Source organism: Artibeus jamaicensis, unplaced genomic scaffold (assembly GCF_021234435.1).
Source record: "Artibeus jamaicensis isolate MK-2021 breed Jamaican fruit bat unplaced genomic scaffold, CSHL_Jam_final contig_1998, whole genome shotgun sequence".
NCBI lineage: Eukaryota > Metazoa > Chordata > Mammalia > Chiroptera > Phyllostomidae > Artibeus > Artibeus jamaicensis.
The window spans coordinates 617,896-643,152 of NW_026521407.1; the positions used below are offsets into that span (position 1 = coordinate 617,896).

Below are 25,257 nucleotides of genomic sequence, written 5' to 3' on the forward strand. Positions count from 1 at the left end.
AAGCCCCGAGAACTCCCAATGAGCCCCCAGCTCTGATTTCAGCACCCAGAGGGACAAACCAATAAATAACCGCTCAGTGTGGTCCGGGTAAACTGAGCCCCATTGGAGCCAGCGGCCTAGAAGCCCTGCCACTCTCTGGGTTCAGATGGGCTGTGTTTGCTCCTCTCTTTCTTCTTTTATGGGAAAGTCCACATGACTGTGAGTGCAAGAACCCCCCACAGAGGTCAGAGATTTCGTTCCTTCTCGGGTGACCTTTGTTTTCTCCTCGTCCCCAGAATCTCTAGCCTGAAAGTACCTGCTCCCCAGAGGAATCTGTTGATTTGAGGGGACACTGACACTGAAGGGTAGTTCCAGACCCCACGGTCCAGCTCTTGAAGAACAGGGGAGGGAGGGACAGTGCAGGCCACACCTGGCCAGCCCTGGCCTCCACCTCCCCTCTCAGGTTCCCCGTGTGACCGCAGGGGCCGGCCCACAGCCCCTCCCCGGCCGGCTCCTGTGTGCTCTGGGGAGGAGGCACCATTTTCACAGGTGCGGGAGGGGCAGAGGGGCCTGGGCTGTCATAGCAGCCTTCCTGTCTCACTGTCACTTTTTCCCCTTCAGGACCAGTGCCCAGGCACTGGTCACAGGACCAGGGGAGAGGCGACCACCTGAACTGCGAGAAACCTTAAAATCCTGCTCCTCTTCCGAATCCTAAGGCGTTTTTTCTTAAAAAAAAAATTCTGGTCAGTCTTCCTGGTGAGAAGTGGTAAGAAAGGGCACAGACACCTGGGAGGTCTGCTCGGCTCCCTTAAACTTTCTCCATCCTAGAGTCCTGGGGGAGAGAGAAGCAAGCGCCCTGCCCGCCGGGGGTGCCGGCAGGAGAAGACCAAGACGAGGAGAGCAACGGGTTTGTGGGGGGCGGGATGCCAGGGCTGGGCGCCTCAATTCCCCAGTGTGGGGTGGGAACCTGGGGCGCTGGTGAGAGAGGATCGCCTGGGGTGGAGAAGCTGCCCAGATGTGCGCCCGGGCGTGGCTCCCGCGTTGCCAATTTGCCTGCTGGCGCCGGTGCAGAAGCGCAGCTCGGTCCCCAGGACAGCCCGGGGCTGCGGGTTCCACACCCGGAGCGCGTGCCTGCTGATCGGTTACTCGAACCTTTCTCTCGACCTCTCTCCACTTCTGGCGGCTGTCTCATTCTTCTTTTCAGAATTAATTGAATTAGCAACGAGTCTTTCCTGGGCGCTTCTGCCTCCCGCCCGAGGCTGCCTGCGCTACCAGGAGGCCCAGGCTGCGAGGTCAGGTCCCGCCAGGGCCCGAGTAGCCCCCAAGTTCTTTTGGGGACCTGCATGCCAGTTCCTACCCTCAGCCAAGTCTTCTCCAAGGGCACAGCTGGGCGGGGTCTGGGCAGTCGGCCCGGCTTGGGACATCTGTTCTCGCCAGAGTCGCATTAAAGGCGAGGGATGGGGGGTGGGGGCTCAAAACCAGCCCCTCGATCCCAGGCGGACGCCTGTCCTCTCGACCGCAGGCAGAGGCAGCAAGGGACAGCGGACTCGAATAGTCTTTCCTTTCCCCTGGGAAAAGAGAGAGAATAGGTGCGGGGCAGGTGGGGTCTTCCCTCCTGCCTTCCTCTCTCCGGCTCCCCAGTCCGATGCCACATGGGGCCTCGCTGCTGCAGGGCAACAGCCGCCCCCCCTCCCCGGCCCCGCGGGAGCTGCTTCGGAGCCTCCCGGAGGCGCCGACGCGCGGGATCCGCCGAGGCTGCGGCCGGCGGGACGTGGAACGGATCCCGCTTGCAGCGAACTGGCGTTCGGTTGGGCTAGGAAGCCGCGGCCGGGGGCGCCGGGCAGGGGGAGGGTTAAAAACAACTCAATTAAAACATCGAAAACATTTGAATTTATAGGAGGGGGAGGGTGGAGCTTTAAAAAAAATGTGAGAAGAACCACAAAGCCCCTAAGCAAACCCAAACCCAAACCCTTAACTACTGATCATTTGGATCCAAAGACAGAAAAATCTCTCAGATAGATCTCCCCTGGTACCGCCACCGAAACAGCTCCCGCCTGGCGAAGCCGGCGCCTGGACACCCCTTGGCCACCTCAGCGCCCTGGCGCCAAGCCCAGGTCGCCCCCTGCCCACCCTGCGCGCGCGCGTCGGTGCCAGTCTGTGCCACGCAGCCGGTGCCCGGTGCCCGGTGCCAGGCGCGAGGGGAAGGCGGGGAGGAGCCGCAGCTCCAGCTTAAATTCCATGGCATCTGTTCATTATTATACAGTGAGGATTTTTATATGGACAGCTAAATTAAAGACAGATTTTTGCCAGAATTGCAGATCCCATAAAAATGATGACACAGGATGGGGGCCTATTTCTTTTAAAAAAGAAAGATTAAAAAAAAAAAGTCGGCCCAACAACCGACAACGCAGACCCCTCTGCGCCCTTCTCCGACGTCAGCGAGTGTCTTTGCCCCCTTTGCCCACCTCTTCTCTTCCACCGGCGGGGCTGCCCAGGGAGACTCAGACCCGGCGGCTCTCCACGCCCAGCCTGCTCACAGATGTCCAGTGGCCAGCCAGCTCGCTCCCCAGCCACCGGGGTGGGCAGAGCCAGGACAGCCAGGGTGGGTGCGAAGGCTCAGGAGGGGCACCACCGCTGGGCGGAAGCACCGGAAAGGGTCAGGAGTCGGGTGCGTTAACCTTGCCACACCCACAATCCCAAGGGCAGGCCGTGTTTTTGGCTGGTGGCCAAGGCTGGGGACAGCCGGCGAGGACCAGGCACGCGGGGCTCTCTCCCACCTTCCCCTCCAATGGAGATGGAATGCTGGGCGCAGTTTGCCCAGGTGTGGCAGTTCTGGAATTTCGGGTTTCCGAGGCTCTAGAACGCTGGAGCCTGCACCTCCGCGGGACGCCGGATCTTGCAGGGATTCGGGGACTCTGGGTCCTGCGGGAGGGCGCAGACTTCCCAGACTTTGGCGGTTCTGGCTGCGGCAACCACTCGTGTTTGAAGTTCAGGGATGAGGCTGTGGGGGCCGGGGGGCGGGATACGACAGACTGGGCGGCAACCGGGGATGGCGGCGGGGGTAAGGACCCCTCAGGGGTTCAGACATGTCCCCCCAGCCCAAATCAATGACAACCTTTATTTTTTTATTACTTTTTTTCCAGAGAGGAAAAAGACATATCTGTGGAGTTCTGTGTCCTCCAGACAGTTGCTGCGCCTGTGTCGGCGTCTGTCTGTGACTCTGTCTGTGGGGCTGTCTGCTCGGGTCCCTCGGATGGGGAGCTGACAGAATTCATATCCGAGGAGCGAACGCAGGGACATCTGTGTTCGGAATGACTGTGCCTGCTCCAACCTGCCAATCGCTGCTGGCACGCGCCGGGTAACAAATGCCTGTTACCTCGGAATGCTGGCGGGGGGGGCGGGGGCGGGCGCCTGGCACCCCCCTGCGGCCGGGCCCTGCCAAGTCCCCCTCCTGCCCTCGGGCCCCCTTCCCGGAGTCGGGGGTCCACGGAGTTGGATTGTTCATTAATTAGCAGTGATTAGAAAATGTGGGTGTCTCTGAGCCCGGACGACCGGGTATCCTGGGCCTCCCCGTAATCTCGACGCCCTCTCTACCCCTGCCCCCTCCTCGTTTTCCGGATTAACTCGGGGTTTCTGCGGAGGGGAGGCCTCCGTTGGGGGTGGGGCGGCCCAAAGAATGCGGGGCAATGGGTCTCTGGGGCGGAGGACTCGCTGAAGTTGCCAGGAGGAGTTCAGTGGGCGAGCGCGAGGGTCTGGGCGGAGGGTGCGCACAGGCCGGCGGGGCGCGGGGTGGGGCGGAGCCCCGGAGACACGGAGACGGGAGACCTCGGACAGATGGAAGCGAGACGAGGCCGAGGAGACGCGAGAGAAGGGAAGGACCCAGAGGAGAGGGTAGAGGCCCGGGCAGCGCCGAGCCGGCTCTGTCCGCGCCGGGAGCCTCCGGGATCTGGCCCACCCCGCGGGCCTCCCCCGCCTCTTGGCCCAGGCGCGCCCCCTGATCCATCAGCTGGCTCCGCAATCGGAGACGGGTGAGGGGGAGGGCGCAGTGCCACAGCCAGTGCCAGCTGCGGGGGGGAGGGAGGGGTTATTGCGAGGAAGGGCGGAGAGCACATCTAAAATTCCGAGACATCTGCTCACCCAGGGAGGAGACACCGGGCTCGGGAAGGCTGGGCGCCCTCGCCCCGCTGGCTCTGCCTGCAGTTCCAGGGGCGGACGCCGCACCCCACCCGGTTCCCTGCCCCAGTCACCTAGGCTGGCCAGCAGGGCAGGGAGGAGGGGGCGCCAAGCAAGGGGTCCGGCTTGAGAAGTGCTGTCCTGCCGGGGGACCTTCAGAAGGGAAGCATCAGGGCTCAGAGGGGCGATGCGTGCGGCCGAGACGCTAAAAAGGGAGGCGTGGAGGGGTGCGAGTCAGAACGGGTCTCCCCAGAGCACCCGCAGACAGCCCTCCGCACACACGCACACGGACTCCGCGGCCACACAACTCAGATACAGATCCTCCTTCCCTGTGAACACACGTAAGGCCGCCACACACATTCAGTCACTTATTCATTCAAGCAGTTTTTCTGGATGCTTCCTCGGTGCTGGGCCTGGGCTGTGCAGGCGGGAGTTTCCTTCCTACCTGCCAGGAGCTGGGAGCACGTTTGGAAGGCCCAGTGCACAGGCCTCACTGCCCTCACTGGGAGGGGGACCCACTGGGAGGGGGTTTCAGTAGCAACACCAACCTCCCTCATCCCTAGGCAGCTCTCCCCAGGGAAATGGACAGAGTCCAGGAGCCCCAGCAGGGGGCCCTGAACCTGCCGCCACCTTTTTGCCTAGTCCGTAATGGGCAGGAGCCCCTGCCCCCAAGTTTGGCCAGAACAAGACCCGACCCCATTTTCCACCAACCTCAATGACCACTTCTCTTTCCCGTGGCCTGGTTTGGCACCTGCCCCACCACCAGGGCTGCCCTACCCGGCCGACAGAGGCCAGGCCTCTCAGCTGGGAAATGTCCATGTGGTTGCTACTTAAAAACTGATTTATGAGGCTGTGGCGGCTGTGGAGGCTTGGCCTGTGGTCCTGGTAGTAATCAAGGGCATATGCCCATCTCGCCTGGCACTACCCAGCTTGTGAGCCCAGCCCTGGCCTCTGCTCTCTTGCTGGGAAGAGAGAGGCATAAAAGGTACCAAGTCTCCTTTTTCTTTAAGCCATTTCTCTCTTCCTCTACTCTCTTCCTCTTCCTCCTCCTCTTCTTCCTCTTCCTCTCCCCCTCCTACCTTCGTTCCTCCTCCTTCCCTCCCTCCCTTTCTCTCCTTCTCTCCCAAGTGGCACGGACCAGCCCGACCAGCCCGTGTGCCGGGCTGGCGCTCACAGCTGCAGCCCATCTGCTATGATTGAATGATGACAGTGATGAGACAGGAGCTGGGGGGAATGGGAGGACATGGGGGCTGCCCTGCCACCCCCCGCCCCTCCCGTGCCAGCCCCCACATGCTTCTTTGACCTGCAGACTGAGACCCTCCCTTAGGCCTGTGCAGGGTGGGGCCATCCCACCCCTCTAAGCAGTGAGGGAATTCCTTCCCTCCCAACTACATTCCTGAGAAGGAAGAGACAAGAAAGGAGTAGAAAGATGGGTAGAGAAGGGGAAGGGACTGGGGTGGGAAGGGCAGCCCAGAGGAAACGCACTGGCTAAGGCGGAGGACTGAGGCTCCGGTCCGGGCAGGAAGGCACAGGTGTGGGTCCCGGGTCCAGCTTTTCCAGGAATCCGGGAAAACATCCTCGACAGTCCCTGGTGGGCACCTTGTTCCCTAGACCCTGTTGCTTTCCTTACTGTGGAGTTCCCACTCTGTACTTCAAAAAAGAAGTTTTAGTTAAATGTGAAGAAACCATTCCCAACTGATCCAGTGTCAGACCAAAATTTAGCAACATGGAAGCTAACATGTATTTGGAGCTTATCATGTATCAGCAACTGACTTAAGCAATTCTGTATAAGCGGGTTATCATCACAACCACGCTATGAAGTTGGGGTTCTCATTATACCACAGACCATGGCACTGGGGCACACATACCCAGTTTGTATCCTAGGCTTGGCTTCTTTTCTGGTACAAAATAGAGACAGAATGATGGCAAGGCCCCAGTTTTAAGGAGCTCCAGTATTCTTTCTTTTCCACTTACTCCCATCCTTAGGCCTCTCTTGTTCCTATGCCTGCTTCCCACCCTCAGTCCAGTACCTAATGCCCACTGAACACCCACACGTGTGGCTTTCGTCCTGCCCTTGCCGATACACAAAGAGGTAGAAACCCCCAAAAGGCAACCGCTCTCCCCATCCCACCCGCGAGAAAACCACAGACACAGACTTGGCTACATCCGACGCCCCCTTCTTAGCTGGGGCAGCTGCTGGCCCGCAGGGCCTTTCTGCCCGAAGTTCTGGATGGAGGGTGTTGTTGTGAACAGCTGCAGGCCCAGGCTGGCCTTCCAGGGTGATCCGGACCCCCAAAAGGATCAAGGAAGCAATTTGCTCCACTGGAATATGTCTCCTGCCCTTTCCCTACACGCCCTCTCTCGATGCTGCCGCCTGCGTGTCCGCTCCCCTCCTTCCTCCTTCTCCAGATTCTTTCCTCTTCCCTTCCTCCTTTTATCCATCTTCACAATTTTTCCCCCTCCCCTTCTCTCTTTTTGCTCTCCCTCATCTTCCCCTTTATCCCTGCTTGCCACACTACAAGATAAGCCCTTTGGGGAACGCCCCCATCCGGAAAGTGGGTACTGCTCATGTTTCATAAATGTCACAACTGATAGGATAACGGTAGGACAGCCATTCCTACTGGGCAACCCCACCTGAGAGAAGCTTTCCTCTCAAGAGAGGGAGGTAGGAACCCACCATCTCATCTTGTGGATAAGCGCCAAGCAGCCGCCAAATCCCTGCAATCCCCAGAACAGACCCCGATCAGCACCGTTGTACATTTGTCCCACACAAACTGGGATGAGACGTCAGACGGAGAGCTGTTTGCAGGCCACGACAGGGCTTGCCTGGCGTCTGTCTCTTTCCCCTACTAATTTGGGGTCCTCCAGGACAAGGAGGCACCTGAGAAGGGGCACCGCACATCCCGGGGCCCTCGCCTGCCATGACTCCTTACAAACTCTTCCCATTTTTGGCCCCGAAGGGCAAAGATGGATGAATCCTTGAGTTTGAGCCTGCTCTTTGGCAAGAATGAGGGGCTGAGATCACCTTCCATCCTCATCTCCCACTGTTCAGACATTCCTTAGTTCCCCTGGGCATCCTCTTCTCTCTCTTTCTCTCCCCCCTCCTTTATCTGTGCATTTCTCCCTCCCTCCCTTCTCTCTTCTTCCTTCCTTCTTTTTTATCTACCACTCATCCCGGGTCTCAACCATCTGGGATGAGGATGGGGTCTGGTTCAGCACCAGGAACAGGTATGCCGGTGGGGTGGGGACCTAAGGTCTACTTTGCCGGGACCTGTGCAAGCAGTGACTGCCCAAGGGCTTCTCCACGTGTGTGTGTGTGTGTGCGCGTGTGTGTGAGAGAGACAGAGTGTAGCAGAGCCTGTGAGATCGCCTGTCTCTGTGTCTCTCTGGGGCACAGCCTGTGGGCGTCTCCGGTTGCATCTGTGTGTATCTGTCTGTGCTGTGTCCCTGCCTGCTCCCTGTGTCCCTGGCTGAGAAAGGGGACAGGATGAGGACGCTCCGTTCTGGAGGTGGGGGAGGCAGCGGGTGGCTTAGTATCCCAGCCGGGCCTGGGGGCGTCATCCTTGCCCAGACGCGCCAGGCACCATGTGGCATGTGTGCCAGCCGGCACAGGCTGAGGGCATTCTGCCCGGCATAGAGAGAGGTGGGGGGGTTCGGGGAGCTGGAGACAGGCAAGGAGAGGTGAGGAGCTGAGCTCAGAGCCCGTCCCACCCTGTGTGAACCCCACTCACAGGCACAGGAAGAAATGTACAAGTCACTTGCCTTTGTGAGGGTCCAGACAGCCACATAACCATCACCTCACAGACATATCCTGAGGGAAATGCACGGGGGCAGACCTTTCTGGTTTGCACACCACCTTTTGCATACCAGTTCCTGCACACACACATACACAAACACCTGAGCCATCCTCAGAGGACAGGGGAGGCAAGAATTACTCCTTTGTCTCACAGAATGGGGCGGGCAAGACTCACCCCTTCCCTCCCTTCGTGGGTGGGCACTTCCTTCCTGGGGTACCAGGCAACCAGTCTAAGGGACTGGTAGCTTCTATGACAACTGCCCCCCCACCAGCAAGTGGACAGGTCTCCCCAGCACGGCGCAGGGCCTGGGGCCTGCCCTCGGCACCCAGGGACATCTAGGGACATAATGCTGCCTCTGCACGTCGTCTGGGAAAGACTGAGCGGGAGATGGAAAGGTGCCCAGTGGCTACTCCCTTCGCCACCTGGGGGGCCCTTCTCCCCTCAGCGAGGCTCGTGTACAGGAGGAATCCTAGATTTCTCACCCCAGTCTCGATACTAAGGGGCTCGGTGACCCTGGGCAGGGTATTCCTCAATGAGACTTAAATATGACAATGTCTGTAAAGTGGCTAGCTGAGGAGAGCTGTCATTGAGTGGTCACTATTAGTATTGTTATGCTAATATGACAGAAAGAGTGGTTGGCAGGATTAGATGAAATAACGCAGCCAAAGTTTCTAGCACAGTATCTGACCCAGCGTGGGTGCTCAGTGATATGAGCGTAGTGTGGATGCAGTGGCGGAATTTCGGGGATTTGGGCAAGTAAAGGATTCAGGCTGAGAACGACAAAATTCTTTCTCCAGACTCAGGAGGCAAGCGCTCCCAAGTGCAGAAGGAAGAACGGAAGTTAGAAAAGTAAACAAGCTGAGGACAAACTGGGAAGCAGGAGTGGGGTGGTGAGAGCACCCTCTGGTGGTGGGGCATTCAAATCTCCATCCTTCAGGGCCAGGGAAGCCCCTACAGGATTTCCATCCCAAGTCTGAACTCTATTTTTTCAACATCCAAAATGTTTTAAAATATTGTATTTATTTATTTTTAGAGAGAGGAGAAGGCAGGGAGAAAGAGGAGGAGAGAAACATTGATCGGTTGCCTCTTGCCACCTAGCCCACGACCCAGGCATGTGCCCTGACCAGGAATCCAAGGGGCAACCTTCTGGTTCACAGTCCGGCGCTCACGCCACCGAGCCATACCAGCCAGGGCAAAAAATTATTAATAACAAGGTAGGGTCTGGGGTTGGTTTTGGTAGCCATAGCTTGAACTTCCAGCCCTTGGAGCTTACATAGGGTTTGGTGTGGTTGTGAGGGTTTCCGGCGGGGGCCTTGCCAAAATGCTTGTACACCTCTCAGGCCTTTTGAGGGCCAGGAGGTAGGATAGGACCATCGCCTTGGCAGGAGTCCAGGGCCAGCTGGTCGAAGGTAAGGATCTTGCCCTGGCTTTGAGGATGCCACGGGGGCAGCTGCCCACACCAAGTGCACACCCCTTCAGTTTGGGCACCTCCTGCACAGGCAGGTCATTATCATGGGTTGTAGTCCCTACAGCTGCAGCCCTCCTGCCCAGGGTTTTGCCCTCCTGCCCAGGAAGCTTCATTTTCCGGAACATCCCAGAAAGGGACAGGGGAGGCCCATTGGTGGGACTCATGGACGAACAACCTCTTCAGCACCACTTGCTTGAAGGTGGAGTGGGTTCGTCTGGCTAGAAACCTGTACAGCTTGACCAACAACAGCCTTAGGTAGTCGTCCTGGCTCTCAGGCTCGTTGCGCGGAAACTGTCGGTCTTTGCTGTGGCAGATGTCAACTGCCATGATGGCACCTCCTGCTCCACCAGGTCTGGGTGGGGCGTAAGTCTGAACACTCGATCCACGTGTCTCCCCACCTGTTTCTGCTCTTGGCTTCCCCATTTCAATAGATGGCAGCACCAAGTTAGTTGCTCAAGCCAAAAAACGTGGGCATCAGCCTGGAGTTCCCCCTGTCTCCCACTCTCCATATTGACTCTGTCACCAAGACCCACTGACTCTCTCTCCAGTGCGTGACCCAAATCCCGGCTCCTCTCTCCTTCCTCAACACTTCCCCCTAATCCAGGTCACATCGCCTCCCATCTGAGTCTCTGCTCTGACCTCTCACTTTGCCCCCCCAATTCATTCTTCCCCAGCATCAAGGGTAAGCTTTTAAAAATATAAGCTGTGCCAAAAAATAAAAAAATAAAAAAAGCCGTGCCTTTCACTTCCTGGGTGAACTCTGCACCGGCTTCCTTGGCACACAGATGGAGATCCACAATCCTTTCCAGATGGATCTGGTCCCTGCCCCCCCACCCCCAGTGTCAGTTTCTGCCTCTTCCTCTCCACGCCCCCACCTCACCGGCCTCCCCTTCCACTCCTCAAACACTAAGGTCACCTCCCCACCCCAGGGACTGGGCTGCTTTCTTGGTCCAGACACTCCCCACACCTCCCTCTCATTCTTGTCTTGGATGAATTCTTTTCACACCTCAGTTCTCAGTGTGTCCCCTCACCCCGACAGTGAAAATTTTCTGATGCCTTTCTCCAAAGAGGGCTTCCGGTTACCCTCTAGTTCAGTCTGTCGTTTCCTTTGCAGCGCTTTAACTGTTGAATTATTTGTCTGCCTCTCCTGCTGGGCTGCAAGCTCTCTGAAGGTAGGGACCACTGTATTTGTTCTGTCCCCATGGAAGGTGGAGGACTTGATGCATTTGAATGACTGAGCTGAGTGCTTTGACATCTTCCAGGTGGGGAGGGGGACAATGAGCTGTCCGTAGCCTGGGCTACAACCTGCTCCATTAGGGGTCTGTCTCATCTCTCTTTCTTTCTCTCAGGAGGCCTGTCTGCCGGCAGCCTACTAATTATATTTTACTTGACTATAAATCTTTCCGTTAAATGTAATTGAAAAACATACCTTTCGAATCATCGAATTAACCTAGCATCCACTCTCAGGCGGTAATTAAAGACTTCCTAGAATCTCCCACTGGTTTGGGGAGGACTGACTCAGAGATCATCCTCTGCCAACCCCAAATGCGTAGGCACCGGTCCTCCCGCCCCCAGGAGGCAGGGGCACAGGACCCAGGCTGCCCACAGCTCAGACTCAGGGGCTTAGCATGTTCCCTGTCTTCTCTTTCCACCGGAGGGATCAGACAGCTGGGAGCGGCGCCCAGACCCCAGCCCAGCACTCCTTCTGGCCCAGGGTGTCAGTGTTCCCCTCTCCTGGGCTCCTGGCTCAGAGCTGGCTCAGGTGGAAGGTCAGGAAGGAAGGAGAAAGAGAAGGAACAAATGTTTCCCCAGCACCCTCAGTGAGTCACGTCTGCCCCAATCAGTCTTTGCGGCTCCCTAAAGACAGGCGGAGGAAACTGGTGCTCTGAGAAGTCTGCAATATGGCAGGGTCAGAATTCAAATCAAAAGGCCAATGTGCTAGAACCTAACTCATAATATTTTCTCTCTCCAGAGTCCCAGCGCTGCCCTTGGTGACTGCGGCCCTCAGGCCAGCCCCTCTCCCTTCCCAGGACTCCAGTTCCTTGACTCTTCTGGTTTCCCAGGCCCCAGACTCTGGGGTCATCCTTGACAATGCTCTTTAACACCCCACACCTGATTCAGAAGCAAATTTGTCTGCATTCTCTTCAAAATTAATCCTGAATCTGAGCACTTCTCATCAGCCCACTGCTACCACCCCGGTCCTAGCTGCCGGGACTCTCTCCTGGACGACCATGGGTTCTGCCTTTGGTCCCCTTGGGTCTGTTTTTGGTACAGCAGCCAGAGTGGTTTTTAAAAATAACAGCATTATTATTATTATTTAAATCACAAATAGGATTTTTTATCTGCCACCATTAAATGTCTGAATTTTAAATTCTTTTCTTGTTATTTTTTTAAAAGGATTTTTATTTATCTTTAGAGGGGAAGGGAAGGAGAGAGGGAGACAAATACTAATGTATAGTTGCCTCTCATGAGTCCCCTGCTGGGAACTGGCCTGCACCCCAGGCATGTGCCCTGACTGGGAATCAAACCACGATCCTTTGGTTCATAGGCCTGTGCTCAATCCACTGAGCTACACCAGCCAGGGCAAATGTCTGAATTTTAAATAGATTCTTGGACTGGGGTCTCGTATCCATCAGCTCAATCAACTTGAGCTGCTCTTCCCCAGTTGCTTTTCCAGTAGGTGAAGAGCCGAGACCTTCACTGTGAAGCTCAGTGAGTGTTTTCCATTCAAACTCGGGCTTCTTCAGCATTTGGGCTTTTCTAACAAAGACATCATGGAGCAGATAAATAGATCGGCAAGCCTTTTCTATGACTTTTCCAGTGCTATCTGGAACCAATTTATTGACTGCTTCTCTCCTCCTTTTTTTTTTTTTTTTTACAATTTATTTATTTATTTATTTGTTTGTTTGTTTTTAAAGAGAGGGGAAGGGAGGGACAAAGAGAAGGAGAGAAATATTGATGTGAGAGAAAAACATCCATCAGTTGCCTTTCATACTCACCCTGACCCCAGGACGAACTTGCAACCTAGGCATGTGCCCTGACAAGGAATCGAACCTGTGACCTTTCACTTTGTGAGGACAACACCCAGCCAGTGGAGCCACCCCGGTCAGGGCTTGACCACTTCCTTCAAGTCATTCGTCTGCACCTTTCGGGACATGATTTCCATCATTTTTTCTAGATTTGATGGGCCCGCTGATGCTGAGCACAGGAGGTCTTCTGAATCTGATCGTGTGGTTTTCAGTAAAACCAACACAGAGCAGACAAAGCAAATACCCATTGGTAGCCTTGACCTCAGTATGAGCTTCAGTCATGGTCTGTCAGTTTTTGACCATGGTGCACACTTTGTCCTGGGTAAGGTCCGCGCCGTGGAAGTTAGTCAGGCAGCTTTTGCCCTGACCGTCCCCAGTAATTAGCCTGAGTTTTCTAAATGCAGCTTCGTCGTTCTGCAGATCAGCAAGGCTCCCTTCAAAAACGTGACCCTGGCTGGAGACCTCAGATGCGATTTTGGCCCTTTGAGGTCTTGTGACTGGTGTTTTTCTAATATTTCTTACTTTGAACATAGCTGGTGCTTTTATATCACACCGGTGGATCTTCCTTAGAAAATGGATCCACCACTTTCTTCTTGGCTCCCTTTTTACCACCTTTCCTAAGGCGCTTGTTCTTGCCCACCACCATGGTGCTGCTCAGAGAGCCAAAAGGTGGAATAACAGCTTTATTAAGACATAATTCTGGCCCTGGCCAGTGTGGCTCAGTTGGTTAGAGCATCATCTCATAATCTGAAAGGTCATGAGTTCGATTCCCGGTCATGGCACATGTCTTGGTTGAGGGTTCTGTTCCCTGTGTGGGCACATCTCCCACATGGCTGTTTCTCTACCTCTCTCTCTAAAAACAATGAAAAAAAAGTCCTCAAGTGAGGATTTAAAAAAAGACGTAATTCTGAACACACAATACAATATGTAGATGAGGTATTATAGAACAGTACACTTGAAGCCTATATCATTATATTAACCAATGGTGCCCCAATAAATTCAATAAGTACATTTAAAATTTTTTAAATTTATTTATCTTTAGAGGGGAAGGGAAGGAGAGAGGGAGAGAAATATCAATGTACGGTTGCTTCTTGTGCGTCCCCTGCTGGGAACTGGCCCCTGCTGGGAACTGGCTTCTGCTGGGAACTGGCCTGCAACCCAGGCATGTACCCTGACTGGGAATCGAACTGCGATCTTTTGGTTCACAGGGCCGTGCTCAATCCACTGAGCTACACCAGCCAGGGACAATAAGTACATTTTTAAAAAGATTTAATTCACTCATTTAAAGTGCACAATTCAATGTTTTTTTTTTAGTATATTCAAAGCTATGTGACCATGACCACAATCAGTTTTGAACATTTCACCACTGCAGAAAGAAACCTGTACCCATTAGCAGTCACTCCCCATTCCTCCGCGTCACTTGGCAACCAAAATAAAATACCACCTAGTCTAAGAAGCTTCTCCTGGGCGCCCCATCCAAAACCGCACCTCCTCTCCTTCTTTGCTTTATTTTTCTCTTCAGTATCTATCATTATCTGTGTATCATGCTGTGTATGTTACACATTCATTATGTTCATTGTCTACTTCCCTACCCCACATTCATATAAGCTTCCTGTGGGTGGGACTTTATTTATAATGGTACTCCCAACACCTAAGACAGGACCGGGGACATTCTGATGCTCAATAAACAAATATTACATGAATAAATGAATGAACAAGCTCAATAATAAAGACACCGACATCAAGGATTTCAAAAGTGGCACCCATTTTCCAGGTGCAGGCAATGAAAACGCACCCTAGGGTCCAGCTCCTAGGTGCCTGGATTCCTCTCTCTCTTTTTCCGTTTGGTCTTATCTCTCCTGCCCTAGACACACATTCCACTCATCTCTACCCGCTGTGCAGTCCTCAGCCCCATGTCCCTAACCTCTCTTGTCCCTCTTCCTTCTCTCCTTCCTCCCTGCCCGGCCCCTGCCTCTTCCCCACGCTTAGTTTTCACGCCCAACCCTGGAGAACATCAGTTGGATGCTTTCTGGGAGGCTATCAGAAGAAAAATCAGTCTTACCACCTGAGTTCTCCCCAAATAATGGTGTTCGTTTACTTTGCATACAGCTTGGGCCAGGCTCTGAGTTGAGCACTTTAGACCAGCACGGCCAGGCAGAACTTTCTGCAATGATAGAAATGTCCTATTTCTGTTCTGTTCAATGTGGTAGTCGTTAGCCAATATGAGGTTATTAAGCATTTGAAATGTGGCTGTAACTGAGGAAATGGATTTTAAATTTTATTTTATTTTAATTAATTTAGATTTAAATAGCCACATGTGGCTAGTAGCATCCAGTTGGGGGTGCAGGATTAGACATGTTATTTTATTTAATCTTTACAATTATCTTGGGGAATAGGTATGATTATCCTCACTTTACTGATGAAAAAGAGTGGCTAATCAAAATGAGAATCCAGGTCTGTTGGTTTCTAGAAGCTTGCGAGGAGCTGTTTTGGGGCCTAGGGGTGCGAGGTGTGTACGTAAGTGGGGCATGAAATGCCAGCCATTCATTTTTTCCATTCATCAAGACTTCATTGAATCTCATCTGCTAAAGGCTGGGATACACACGCAAATCTTTTCTTGGATATCTCCTGGGACACACTTTTATTCCCATTTGATAGATGAGAAAATTGAGACTCTGCTAGATTCAGCGACTGCCTGATCTCCCTGCTCCTTCCCCACTGCCAGCCCCCCCAGCCCAGTCTTCCTGTAGGAGCTACAGCGAGCCTTTGAAACACCTGTCTGATCGTGTTTTCCCTCCACTGGAAATTTGGCCAGGGCTCCCCATTTTACTCCCAAGGAAACTAAAAGTGTGTACAGAGGCCTATGGGGCCCTGTCTGTGTCCCCCTCGACTCCCACTGAGACCCCACCTGCTGCCGCTACCTGGACCGGGCCTACCTTACAGCCTGTTTAGTGGCTGCTCCTTGATAGCCCCACTGCCAACGCCTTCACCCCTAGCGGTCTTAGCTCAGATGCTGGCCTTCTAATTGAGGCCGACCCAAACCCCCTACTTAAAACGGCAACCTCCACCCCCCCAGTCTAAATCACCTTTTCATGCACTTCCCCCCATAGCACTCACTACCCTCTCCTGAGTGTGGCAGGCAAGGCTGTCTGCAGGTGTTAGACTTCCCGATTTTTAGAACGGGGTTGTGAGAATGAAGCCCCTGGCCCTCGCATCCGGCCTTGTTTGCTGCCATCCTCCACGCCAACCCCACGTTCTGGTCGGCACAGTGTATCCATCCCCAACACTGAGACTTCTTTTGGTGCCTTTGCACACGTTATTCTCACTGCCTAGAATGCTCCTTCTCTCCTTGCTCGCCTTGTAAACTCCTACTCATCTGTTCAGACCTTATCCAAGCCTCTGTCCTCGGCAAAGCCTTCCCAGATCCCAGAGCAAGGCAGACCACATCCTGTACCTCTGCTTGGCATCCGGTTAAAAGCTGTAGGCCAGGCTGCCTGGGTTGGAATGATAACTCTGCCACTCCCTACCTAGCCAGGTAACTTCAGGCAACACACTTCATCTGTCTCAGTTTCCTGATGTGGAAAGTGGGGTGAAAATAGCAGTATCTGTCTGACGAGGGTGTGAGGAGTAAATGAGTTACTCTATGCAAAAAATTCGCTCCCACATTTACCACACAGGGTAAGTACCCAGTAAGGGGAAGCTGCCATATTTATTATTTCCACTTCTTTCCCTGCCGGGGCAGGCCTCAGCTTGAGTGTTTGTCTCCCCAACAGGCTGTGTGCTTGGAGGGTAGGGGCTAAAGCTGATGCCCAAGGCTGGTGCAGAGTGGACATCTGGCACCTCGGCCTGGATGGATGGTCATGCAGGTTCTCCTTTTTCCAGAGCTTTCTCATTTATCCCTTAGGATAATTCTATGAGCTGGTACTAATGTTCTTCCCATTTTACAGGTGAGAAAATTGAGACCTGGATGTGAATGCCTTAGGGCCCCAGTAAGCAAGCAAGTAGCAGAGCCAAGGTCTACCTTGGGGCCCAGCTGACTTCAATCAACCCCCGCTGAGCCTCGATTTCCTCATCTATAGAATGGATCTATAGCCATTCTCCCCCTTTCTCAGGCTTACTGTGTGAATACATGTAAATGTAAGAGGAAGAAGGGCGTTTGAGTCCCCCTTATGAACTAGGTAATGCTTTGTCTCAGAACAAGAACTGTTCTGGGGGTGAGACTGAGGAGTAGCTGAGACTCAAACAGCCCCAGAGCCCCAATCAATTCACCCCTCTCCCTAGGGTTTGTCTGGAGCCTGGGGCCAATTCAGCAACCTCCCCCACTTTCCTGGGCCCACTGCCAGCCCCTCCACCCCTTCCCCCCACCCTTTGACATTGGAAGACAATGGTGGGCAGGCCCAGCCTTTGTGAGTGGGGTCAGGCCAGTTAATCTTGGGCTGGGTAGAGGAGGAGGAGCATATAGGGGGACCAGGGGAAGGGAGAGGGGGCTGCATGTGGGGGACAGACAGCGGAGGGCTTGTGAGGACTGGGAGGACATTGGAGGCCAGGGGCCCAAGGAGTAAAAGCTTGAACATGCTTTGGGGAGCGTTTCCTCTGAATGTAGATTTGAGATCCTATTAAACTTGCCAAAAATTTGTGTTAGCTAATGGATTCTTAATTCTGTCTAAAATGAGAGAGGGAAAATTATGCCATTCATCTTGTATTGGTTTGAAATTACATCTGACACCTAATCGATCATACTGTGGAACATTAACTCTTTGGAAGAGACCCAACTTTTCCTCTCTCCCTCGCTTTCCAGAGCTCTCCAGCCACCCCCACCCCGATCCCTTCTTTTGTATTTCATTAACTAAGCAAAGCTCTGGATGTCTCTGGGGGTATGGGGTAGGAGTCAGGGAAAGGGTTTGTCTGAACCGGAGATAACCAGGACCCCCAATCTTCTGCCCAAGATCAGAGCCCCTGCTTCCAACCTTCAAGTGACCTCCTCTCTCTTCCTGCTTTTTCCTTTGCATTCTGCAATCTGGAAATGCAGAACTGAAGGCATCGGGGTGTGGGGTGACCTCAGAGCCACCTTGGGGGCACCAGGGAGAGGCAGGGAGCCCCGGCAAAGCCGGGCTAGCACCTGGGGCTGGGGCAGGGGCCTTGGCAGGGGGCTCACCTGCGACTTGTCTGGCAGATGGGTGAGGAAGCGGAGGGCAGATGACAATAGATTTGCCTCTGGGAGCCTGATGAGCTCTGACTGAAAACCCCAACCCCAGACCTGCTTTTCCAGGGGGAGGACTTTCTGACAACAGAGAGAACCCACTGGAGGCAGACAGACCTGGGCTGGGATCCTGGCTTCTACTCCTGACAAGCTGTGTGACCTTGGGCAACTTACATAACACCTCTGAGTCTCAGTTTCTTTCTCTGTCAGAGCAGGATAGATAACCTGGCATGGGCTGGGGTGAAAGCTGGATGAGGGAATTCAGGTAAAACTGGGACAGAGCCTACAGCCTGGCACACAGTAGGTGCCCAATAAAGGTCACAGTCACTCCCCTCCCTGCTTCTGCTGCTTCTCTCTGCTCTTGCTCCCTGCTTTACCTTTTTCTCTCCCACCCCCAATCTCCTGGCCCCTCCCGCAGCGCAGACCTAGGGCTAAGAAGCCACAGAGTCAAATCAGGTCAAGCGGGCTGGCCAGTGTCTCCTCCTTAAAGGACACCTGAAGGAGGCCTGGGCCTTCAGGGTTTCTGTAGTGACCCCCTTCCATCCTGGAGCTCCTATATCTCCTCCAAAGCTGGTGGGGGTTGTCTCTCCTGCAGGCAGGGCTCTCTCAGGAAACCCCACTCTGCCTGGAGGTGGGGGTCTCTTGAGGAAGGGGTGCTCTAGGAAGTGAGGTCAGGAGGAGGGGCACTCCAGTGGGAAGAGGGCCGCTTGCTTTCACTCATGCAGCCCATGTTTTCTAGGGAAAGGTGGATTCGGTGGGAGTGGGAACTTGGTCCCTTAAGAGCAAGGGAGAGAGCAAAGGGAACTGACTAGGTGTGAGACAGGAGGAAGCAGGGACCCCGCCCCCCACCTCTTCCCCAAGAGACACAGTGGCTTCTCTCCTAAGCTGGCTTTGGGTACAATGTGAAGAGAAGTTTCCAGGACCCTCCAGTTTCATGTGAAGGGGGGTCATCATGTGGTATACAGCTGGCTTCCGGCACAGGACAGCACGCTGGGGCTGCTAAGGTGCCTCTTTCATGGAAATCTGGGCAGTCTCTGGACTCTTTAAAACGATTTTATTTATTTATTTTTAGAGAGAGGGGGAGGGAAGGAGAGAGGGAGAGAAACATCAATGTGTGGTTGCCTCCTGAATGCCCCCACACCCCCCACCAAGGACCCAGCCACAATCCAGGCATGTGCCCTGACTGGGAATTGAACCAGTGACCCCTTGGTTTGCCGGCTGGCGCTCAGTCCACTGACCCACACCAGCCAGGGCAGGACCCTTTAAGTGCAGACTTCACCCTCATAAGCACCCACAAATACCTGAGTGAGTGTGCAAGTGAAGGGCCCAGGCCGGTTTAAGTGGCCAGTCAAGGTCACACAAGGAATCATTAGCTCCCATCAGGTGTCTGTTCCAAGCATAGGAAATAACCTGAAGTGCCCCCACTGTATTCTTGGGTCTTGTGGAGGAGCCCCACGGTGCTACGAATAACGTGGAAAGCTCACCCAGTGCCCTCAGTTACAGAGGAGGAACCCAGAACCCAGAAAGCACGTATGCTGACCAGGGACACCAGGTGAGGCAGGGCAGCCGAGGACACAGGCTCTGGCTCTCAGTCCAGTGCTCTCCACCCGCACCATAAATCTGAGGGACGTTACCCAGTCCCAGCAGAGCCTATGCTGTTTCTGGAGAGGGGGCTGGAGTTTTGGGAGGGAGAAGAGCTGCTGAGAGAGGCTTTCCCTGGAGAGAGAGAGCAGAGGGGCTGGGGAGGTTTTCTTCACTCCCTCTCCTGCCCCAACACACGTACAAACACACAGTGGCAGGGATTTTATTTCCAAATGTCCCTTCCCTGGGGAGCTCACTGTTTCCCAGGAGACGCCTGGTGGAGATGCCCCTTCCTGCCAGCCTCCCTGGCAGCCACTAGGCGGCTGTGGCTCCCTCTTCTGCCTAGAGACGCCACAGCGAGGTCCCATATGGTTCGTATTAATAGGAAGTGGAGCCCAGGCCTATGGGTGCTGACGATGGAGCAGGCCAGCCAGGGTGGGCAGGCAGCCAGGCCAGTGGGTAGACTGAGGAAGCCGCTCACAGGGGCCACATGGATGGAGGGTGTGGCATGTCTGGATACAAATGCTGGCCCGCTTTGGGTCACCAGAGTAAAAAATTCCTCCTTGACAGTTCTTTACCCCAAACTGGCAATGTTTTTATTGTGTCTTTACCTTGAATATAAAAGGAATGCATAATTGTTATAAAAATAGACCATTCCAACAAAATGAAATGAACAAAAGCTCTAGACTCCAATTTTATAATTTGTTTTTTCCCCTAGGAAAGCAATTAGCCTCTGGCTGAAGAGTCCAGGACAAGAGCCTGCTGTGTTCAGGAAAAAGGGGGAAAGCATCATAACACTGTGAAATGTTCTGGAATCTGGAAGGTCCTCTTGCAGCAGAAAACCTTGTATTAAAGAGGCTGACATGTGTGTCTATTTCCTGCTCCCGCCCCCCCAAGATCAGTGGCTTCAGAGTCCAGTTTTTCCCACTCACTTTGTTGTCTCTGCTATCCCACCTGCTGGGCACACCATGCTGCCCCAGTGTGGTCATCTAGGAAACACGGGTTGGAAGTATAAATTAATGAACTCGCAGATGAGGAAACAGACCTAGAGACACTTAGTTGCCTGAGTGGCTCAGATCATGTTCACGAACGTGATTGCTGTAGGTCTGCCGCTGGCCTCAAATTTCTCACTAGCTCCCTCTTTCCGAGGACTGACAAGAGCTAAAGATTGGAGTTAGCCAAGGGGGCCAAGCCTGTATAAGAAATTTCCCAGGTCTGGCCCTTGAATAGAACAGAGCTGAGATACTAGAGGGAGACTGTCAGCATTTGTAGAAAGAGGGGCCCCAAGGAGACACAGAGAATAACAGGAGTGGTGGAGAAACCTATGTGAACTGAGAAATTAATTCCATGCCATGCCACTGAAGTGGGCAGCAGTTTTGCCCCTCTGCCCTGACAGGGAAGCAGCTCTGGCTGGCAGGTTCCACATCATCTCCTAGTTAAAGGAGTTTAAGCATATGGAGAAGACTTAACCTCCTTCAAGGAGAGAGGAAGGGTCTATCCAACACAGCAGCAGAGATGGATGCCTGCCTCTCACCTCCCTTTCTCCTTGCCAGATAACTTAGGTAGGGCCCTGCCATGGACATATTATTCCATTTAGCCATTGACAACTATCAGAGAGGTCTTAACCCCATTTTACAGATGAATAAACCAAAGGCCGAGAATGGTAAAGTGACTTGCCCAGGTCAGAAACCAAGTGGCAGAACTAGGAAGACACTCTCAAGCCTAGCCCCTAGATGCTCAGTGCTTGGTTTCCTTGTTGGGGTTGGGGGTGGGGTGGGGGTGGGCAAGATTTTGTGGCCAGACCACCCACTGCTAGATCTGGGAACAGGTTCTCTTAATCACAGAAGCCTCTGGCCTGCCTTTAAACTCAAATCCTTGCTGTGTCCTGTTTTGTTTTGGCAGACTCTGGATCCACTTCCCCTGAGAACTACCCTTAAGGCGACCTGGGAGGCATGTGATAAGACATGTGCCATCCGACCTTGACCCTCGACATCTCCCCACCCCCTGCAGCCCGGCCCCGTGATCAGTGCTCCTTGAAGATGTCACCTTTCCCATTTGGCCAAGGCTTATTTTTCCGAAGTTCTCAGCCCAACACTGTGCTCCCTCGGTACCCCAAACCCTCCATGCCCCCTGGGGGAAGGCCCAAAACCTTTGCAGAAACCCACAGCATTCATGGCCCACGGCTGGCCCATTGAGATGGTGTTGTTCCCGAACACCAAGCCCCAAACAGTTCCGATCCTTCTTGGAGCCCTTCCTGCCAATCGGGGTTGGAGGTTGGGATGGGGGCAAAGACCAGGCTGCTCCCCCCCGCCCCCCGCCCGACCCGCCCTGCTGCCAGTAGCAGAGCCCCGAAGGGCCCGCTGCCCGAGGAGTGGCTAGGGGAGAGGGCCCGGAAGCGGGCCTGCAGATGCCGCCTCTGCCCCCCTTCCTTGGCCGGGGCCCCCACGGTGTCGGGGAGCAGGAGGAATCAATCAGGATAATGAAGCCGCAGCCTGCCACACACCGCGGGGGCACCGAAGAGTCGGGGCCGGTGCCAAGTCCGCCAGACGGTTCGGAGGAGCGGAGCCCGACGCTGCCGGGCCGCGGCGACCGCGGCGGGTGCAGTGGCGGAACCACGGAGCCCTGGTGCTGAAGCCTGACTCCTTGCGCAGGCCCCTGGCAACCGCGCCTTGGCAACCGGGACGCCCGAGAGGAATCTTAAAGCTGCAGAGCACCCTTTCCTCACAGTAGCCGCTTCCCGTACCCCAGGGGAAAAGGTCGTGCCCAGAAAGGTTGATGGTGGGGCCAGGCTCTGTGCCTCTCGAGTCTTGGGGGTCCGACTGATATTCTCACCTGTTTGTCAAATGTAGATCGAGCCTACGTGCCCAAGCACGGGCTAGACAATGGGGGAGAACGGGCGTGATTAAAAAATGAACAAGGTCCTGCCAACGAGAGTTCACAGTCTAGCGCGCAAGGCAGACCAGACTGAGGTGAGCAAAGCCCTGTATTACCACGATAAAGGGGCTTTTCAGTAGGAGGGCTGAGGGGCTGTTACAAAATATTCCTGCAGGACCTCCCTTGCTCCAGGCTGTGAGTTAAACACTTCTTTCCTGTGAGATGCACTATTATCGATCCCATTTTAAAGATGAAGAATTACAGGCCCTGAGAGGTGAAGGTAGTTAGCTAAAATCTCATTGTATGTTTTGGACAATCTTGGACAATCTGACTCTGGTCAGCTTTCATTAAATCATGATGTCTGGAAGGTTAGACCTGAGTGAGAACTTCCCAGTACAAATTGTGTAAAAGGTAGAGAAAGAATAGCCAAAGGAAGAGGTGGCTAATTTTCCCTTCTTCTGCCCACTACTCTGACCCCGTCTGCCCTGTCTTGCAGGCCTGTATATGGGCGGAGGGGTAGAAGAGGTGACCTCCAGAGGTCCCTCTGGTCCTGTGATTTGATACCTTCTGCCTGAAGTCCAGGCACTGTGCCACCCTTCTGGGCAGCAGTCGTTGGCAAAGAGCTACAAACTGGGGGAGATTCCAGGCTTCTGAAACAAGGGGTCAGGGATGGTGTGGGAGGACCAGGAGGAGTGGCAAGAGGGCTCTGGCAGAAGAAAGCCTTAGTGGATATCATTAGGAAGGCTGGGTCTTATCTCTCCTTCTCTAATCGACTTCTTTGTTTCTGCACATTCATTCAGGTAGGAAATTTTTGCCAGGGCCTGGGGGAGGCTATTGGGGAGGCAAAAATCACGGTGGCTTTGGAGCCAAGCCCACCTGGTTTGAAATCCTGTCTCTGTCACTTATTAGCTGTGTTAGCTTCAGCAGGTGACTCGATGTCCCTGAGCCTCACTCAGTTTCCTCATCTGTAGAGACATTATTACCTACCTTTCAGGGTGATGGGAGACTGAAATGCAGAGAGATAAATGTATGTGTGGGGTCTGGCACATGGTAGATGAGTAACCAATTTAAAGACGTCTTTGCTTATTTTGGTAGTCTAACAATGGCTCCTAAAGACATGTCCGCATCCTAACCCCCAGAACCCGTGGATGTTACCTTATCTGGGAAAATGGTCTTTGCAGATGTGACTAAGCTGAGAATCTTGATGTGGGGAGATTATCCTGCCTGGATCATTTGGCTGGGTTCTAAAGGTCACACCACACAGGTCCTTGTAAGAGACAGGCAGAGGGAGACCAGACACACACAGAAGAGCAGAAGAAGGTGTGAACAGAGGCAGAAATTGGAGTGATGTGGCTACTAGCAAAAGACTGCCAGCAGCCACTGGAGGCTGAAAGAACAGAGTCTCCCTTAGAGCCTCAGGGAGAGCCCTCAGAGTCCTGCCAAAGTCTTGATTTTGGTGCAGAGAGACTGATGTTGAACTACTGGCCTCTGGAAATGTGAGAAAATAAATTTGTTTTAAGCCACCAAGGTAGTGATAATTTAGTACAGCAGCCCTGGGAAACTAAAACACTTACATTGAGATTCCATCTGGAACGAAAGCTAGCACCTACTCTTTAGGAGTTCACAGGCCAGTGGGATGCAAGAGAAGGAGACAATGCATAGGGGTGCCCAGACGGTGAAAAGCTACAGTAGGTAAGGCTGTTGGAGGCAGAGAAGGAGCTAGCCGGCACTAAAGCAAAAGGACATTCCAAGCAGAGGAAACAGTGTGAGTAAAGGCACAGAGGAGGAGAGAACACTGTCTTAGGAATCTGCTCACACATTGGGACAGAGGGTGCATGGGGAGGCAGCTGGGTGTTGTGACAGAACTGCTGAGATGGGCAGCAGCGGTAGCATCCACCCCAGAATGGAACTGATCCCTCCACAATGTGCTGGCCCTGGGCCCCTGGTCAGAGAACCCTAGACTGTCAGTACTGGACAGAAGCCTTGGAGTCCATGCAGTCCAGTCCTGCCATCTCACACATAGGGGAATGAAGGCCTATAGAAAGAGAGCCCAACCAGGGACTAAGCAAGAGCCAGATGGCTGAACTGTGGTCTCTCTCTTGAGCCTGAGTGTCCCATGTCTGAGGGTCTCAGAGACACTGCCTGGTGGTCCCTCTGTAGCCTACTTCCAAAAAGCACAGGCCCTATGATCTCCAAACAAAGAGGGGGTGATTTGCATATTATTTACATGTTGCTAAATAGATGAATGAGGTAGATTCACTCAGCCCCTTCACTTGATGACCCCCAGTCCCCATCCTATCTCAAAAGATGATTGAGTTCTTCTTCAGCCACCTCTTGACCACAGCAACTTCTCCCATAATTCCAGCCCAGGCCTCACCTCTCAAGGCCTCCTACCTAGTCCCAGCCCAACCGCCACTGTATTAAGTATTTGGTCCTGCCTGGAAAAAGTACCTGGTAGATTTTTAGCATATGTTCTCTGGGCAAAGGATCTTGGAGCAGGTTACAGTGGAAAGAAAGATGATGGGCTGTCCAGCTGGAGGTTTACTCTGGGAATGGCGAGCAGTGAGCTCTGATTCTCTGCAGCCCAGGGGCCATCTGAGTGGGGCTATGGAGTGGGGGAGGAAGGTGCTCCTCGGGGATCTGGTGGGCAGGTGCCAGCTGCATGCCCCAGGCCTGCCCCAAGCCTCTTGGCTGGCAGCCACAGCAGTCTGTGAAGAAGCGGACTCCTTCTTTGAAGGAGGGGCAATCTTGGGGAAGGTGAGGGAGCATCCTTTGGCCTGGCAGCCTAACACTGGTTAGGTTGAGATTACCATGCAAGTTATTGTGGATGCAACTGGGATAGCACATCTAGATTCTTGGGGCTGTCTTCCACCCAGCACAGAAAACTGGGAGGCACTGTGCTAAGCTAAGCACATTGTCTCTTTGAGGATCGGCACTCAGTATATATTTTCTGATAATGAGGGGCCACCTGTTTCCTGGAGACAGATGAGGAAAAGGGGTCACGGACAGGCACAGATTCTGCCTCTTTTAGCTCCCATCAGCCCCCTCTTCCCTCTGAAATGAAGGCTACCTCTCCCAGGTGAGAGGTCTGAGCCTGTCATCTGATGGTCACCATACTGTAGCCATGACAATGCACAAAATGAGTTCAGGTGCCCC

At 53.8% G+C, this 25,257-nt stretch overlaps 2 pseudogenes; both read right to left on the minus strand.

Annotated features, from left to right (window-relative positions):
- Positions 1-9,114: 9,114 nt before the first annotated feature.
- On the minus strand, positions 9,115-9,744 carry LOC119045789 (60S ribosomal protein L18-like; annotated as a pseudogene).
- Positions 9,745-12,015: 2,271 nt separating this feature from the next.
- On the minus strand, positions 12,016-13,092 carry LOC119045746 (40S ribosomal protein S3a-like; annotated as a pseudogene).
- Positions 13,093-25,257: the final 12,165 nt, after the last annotated feature.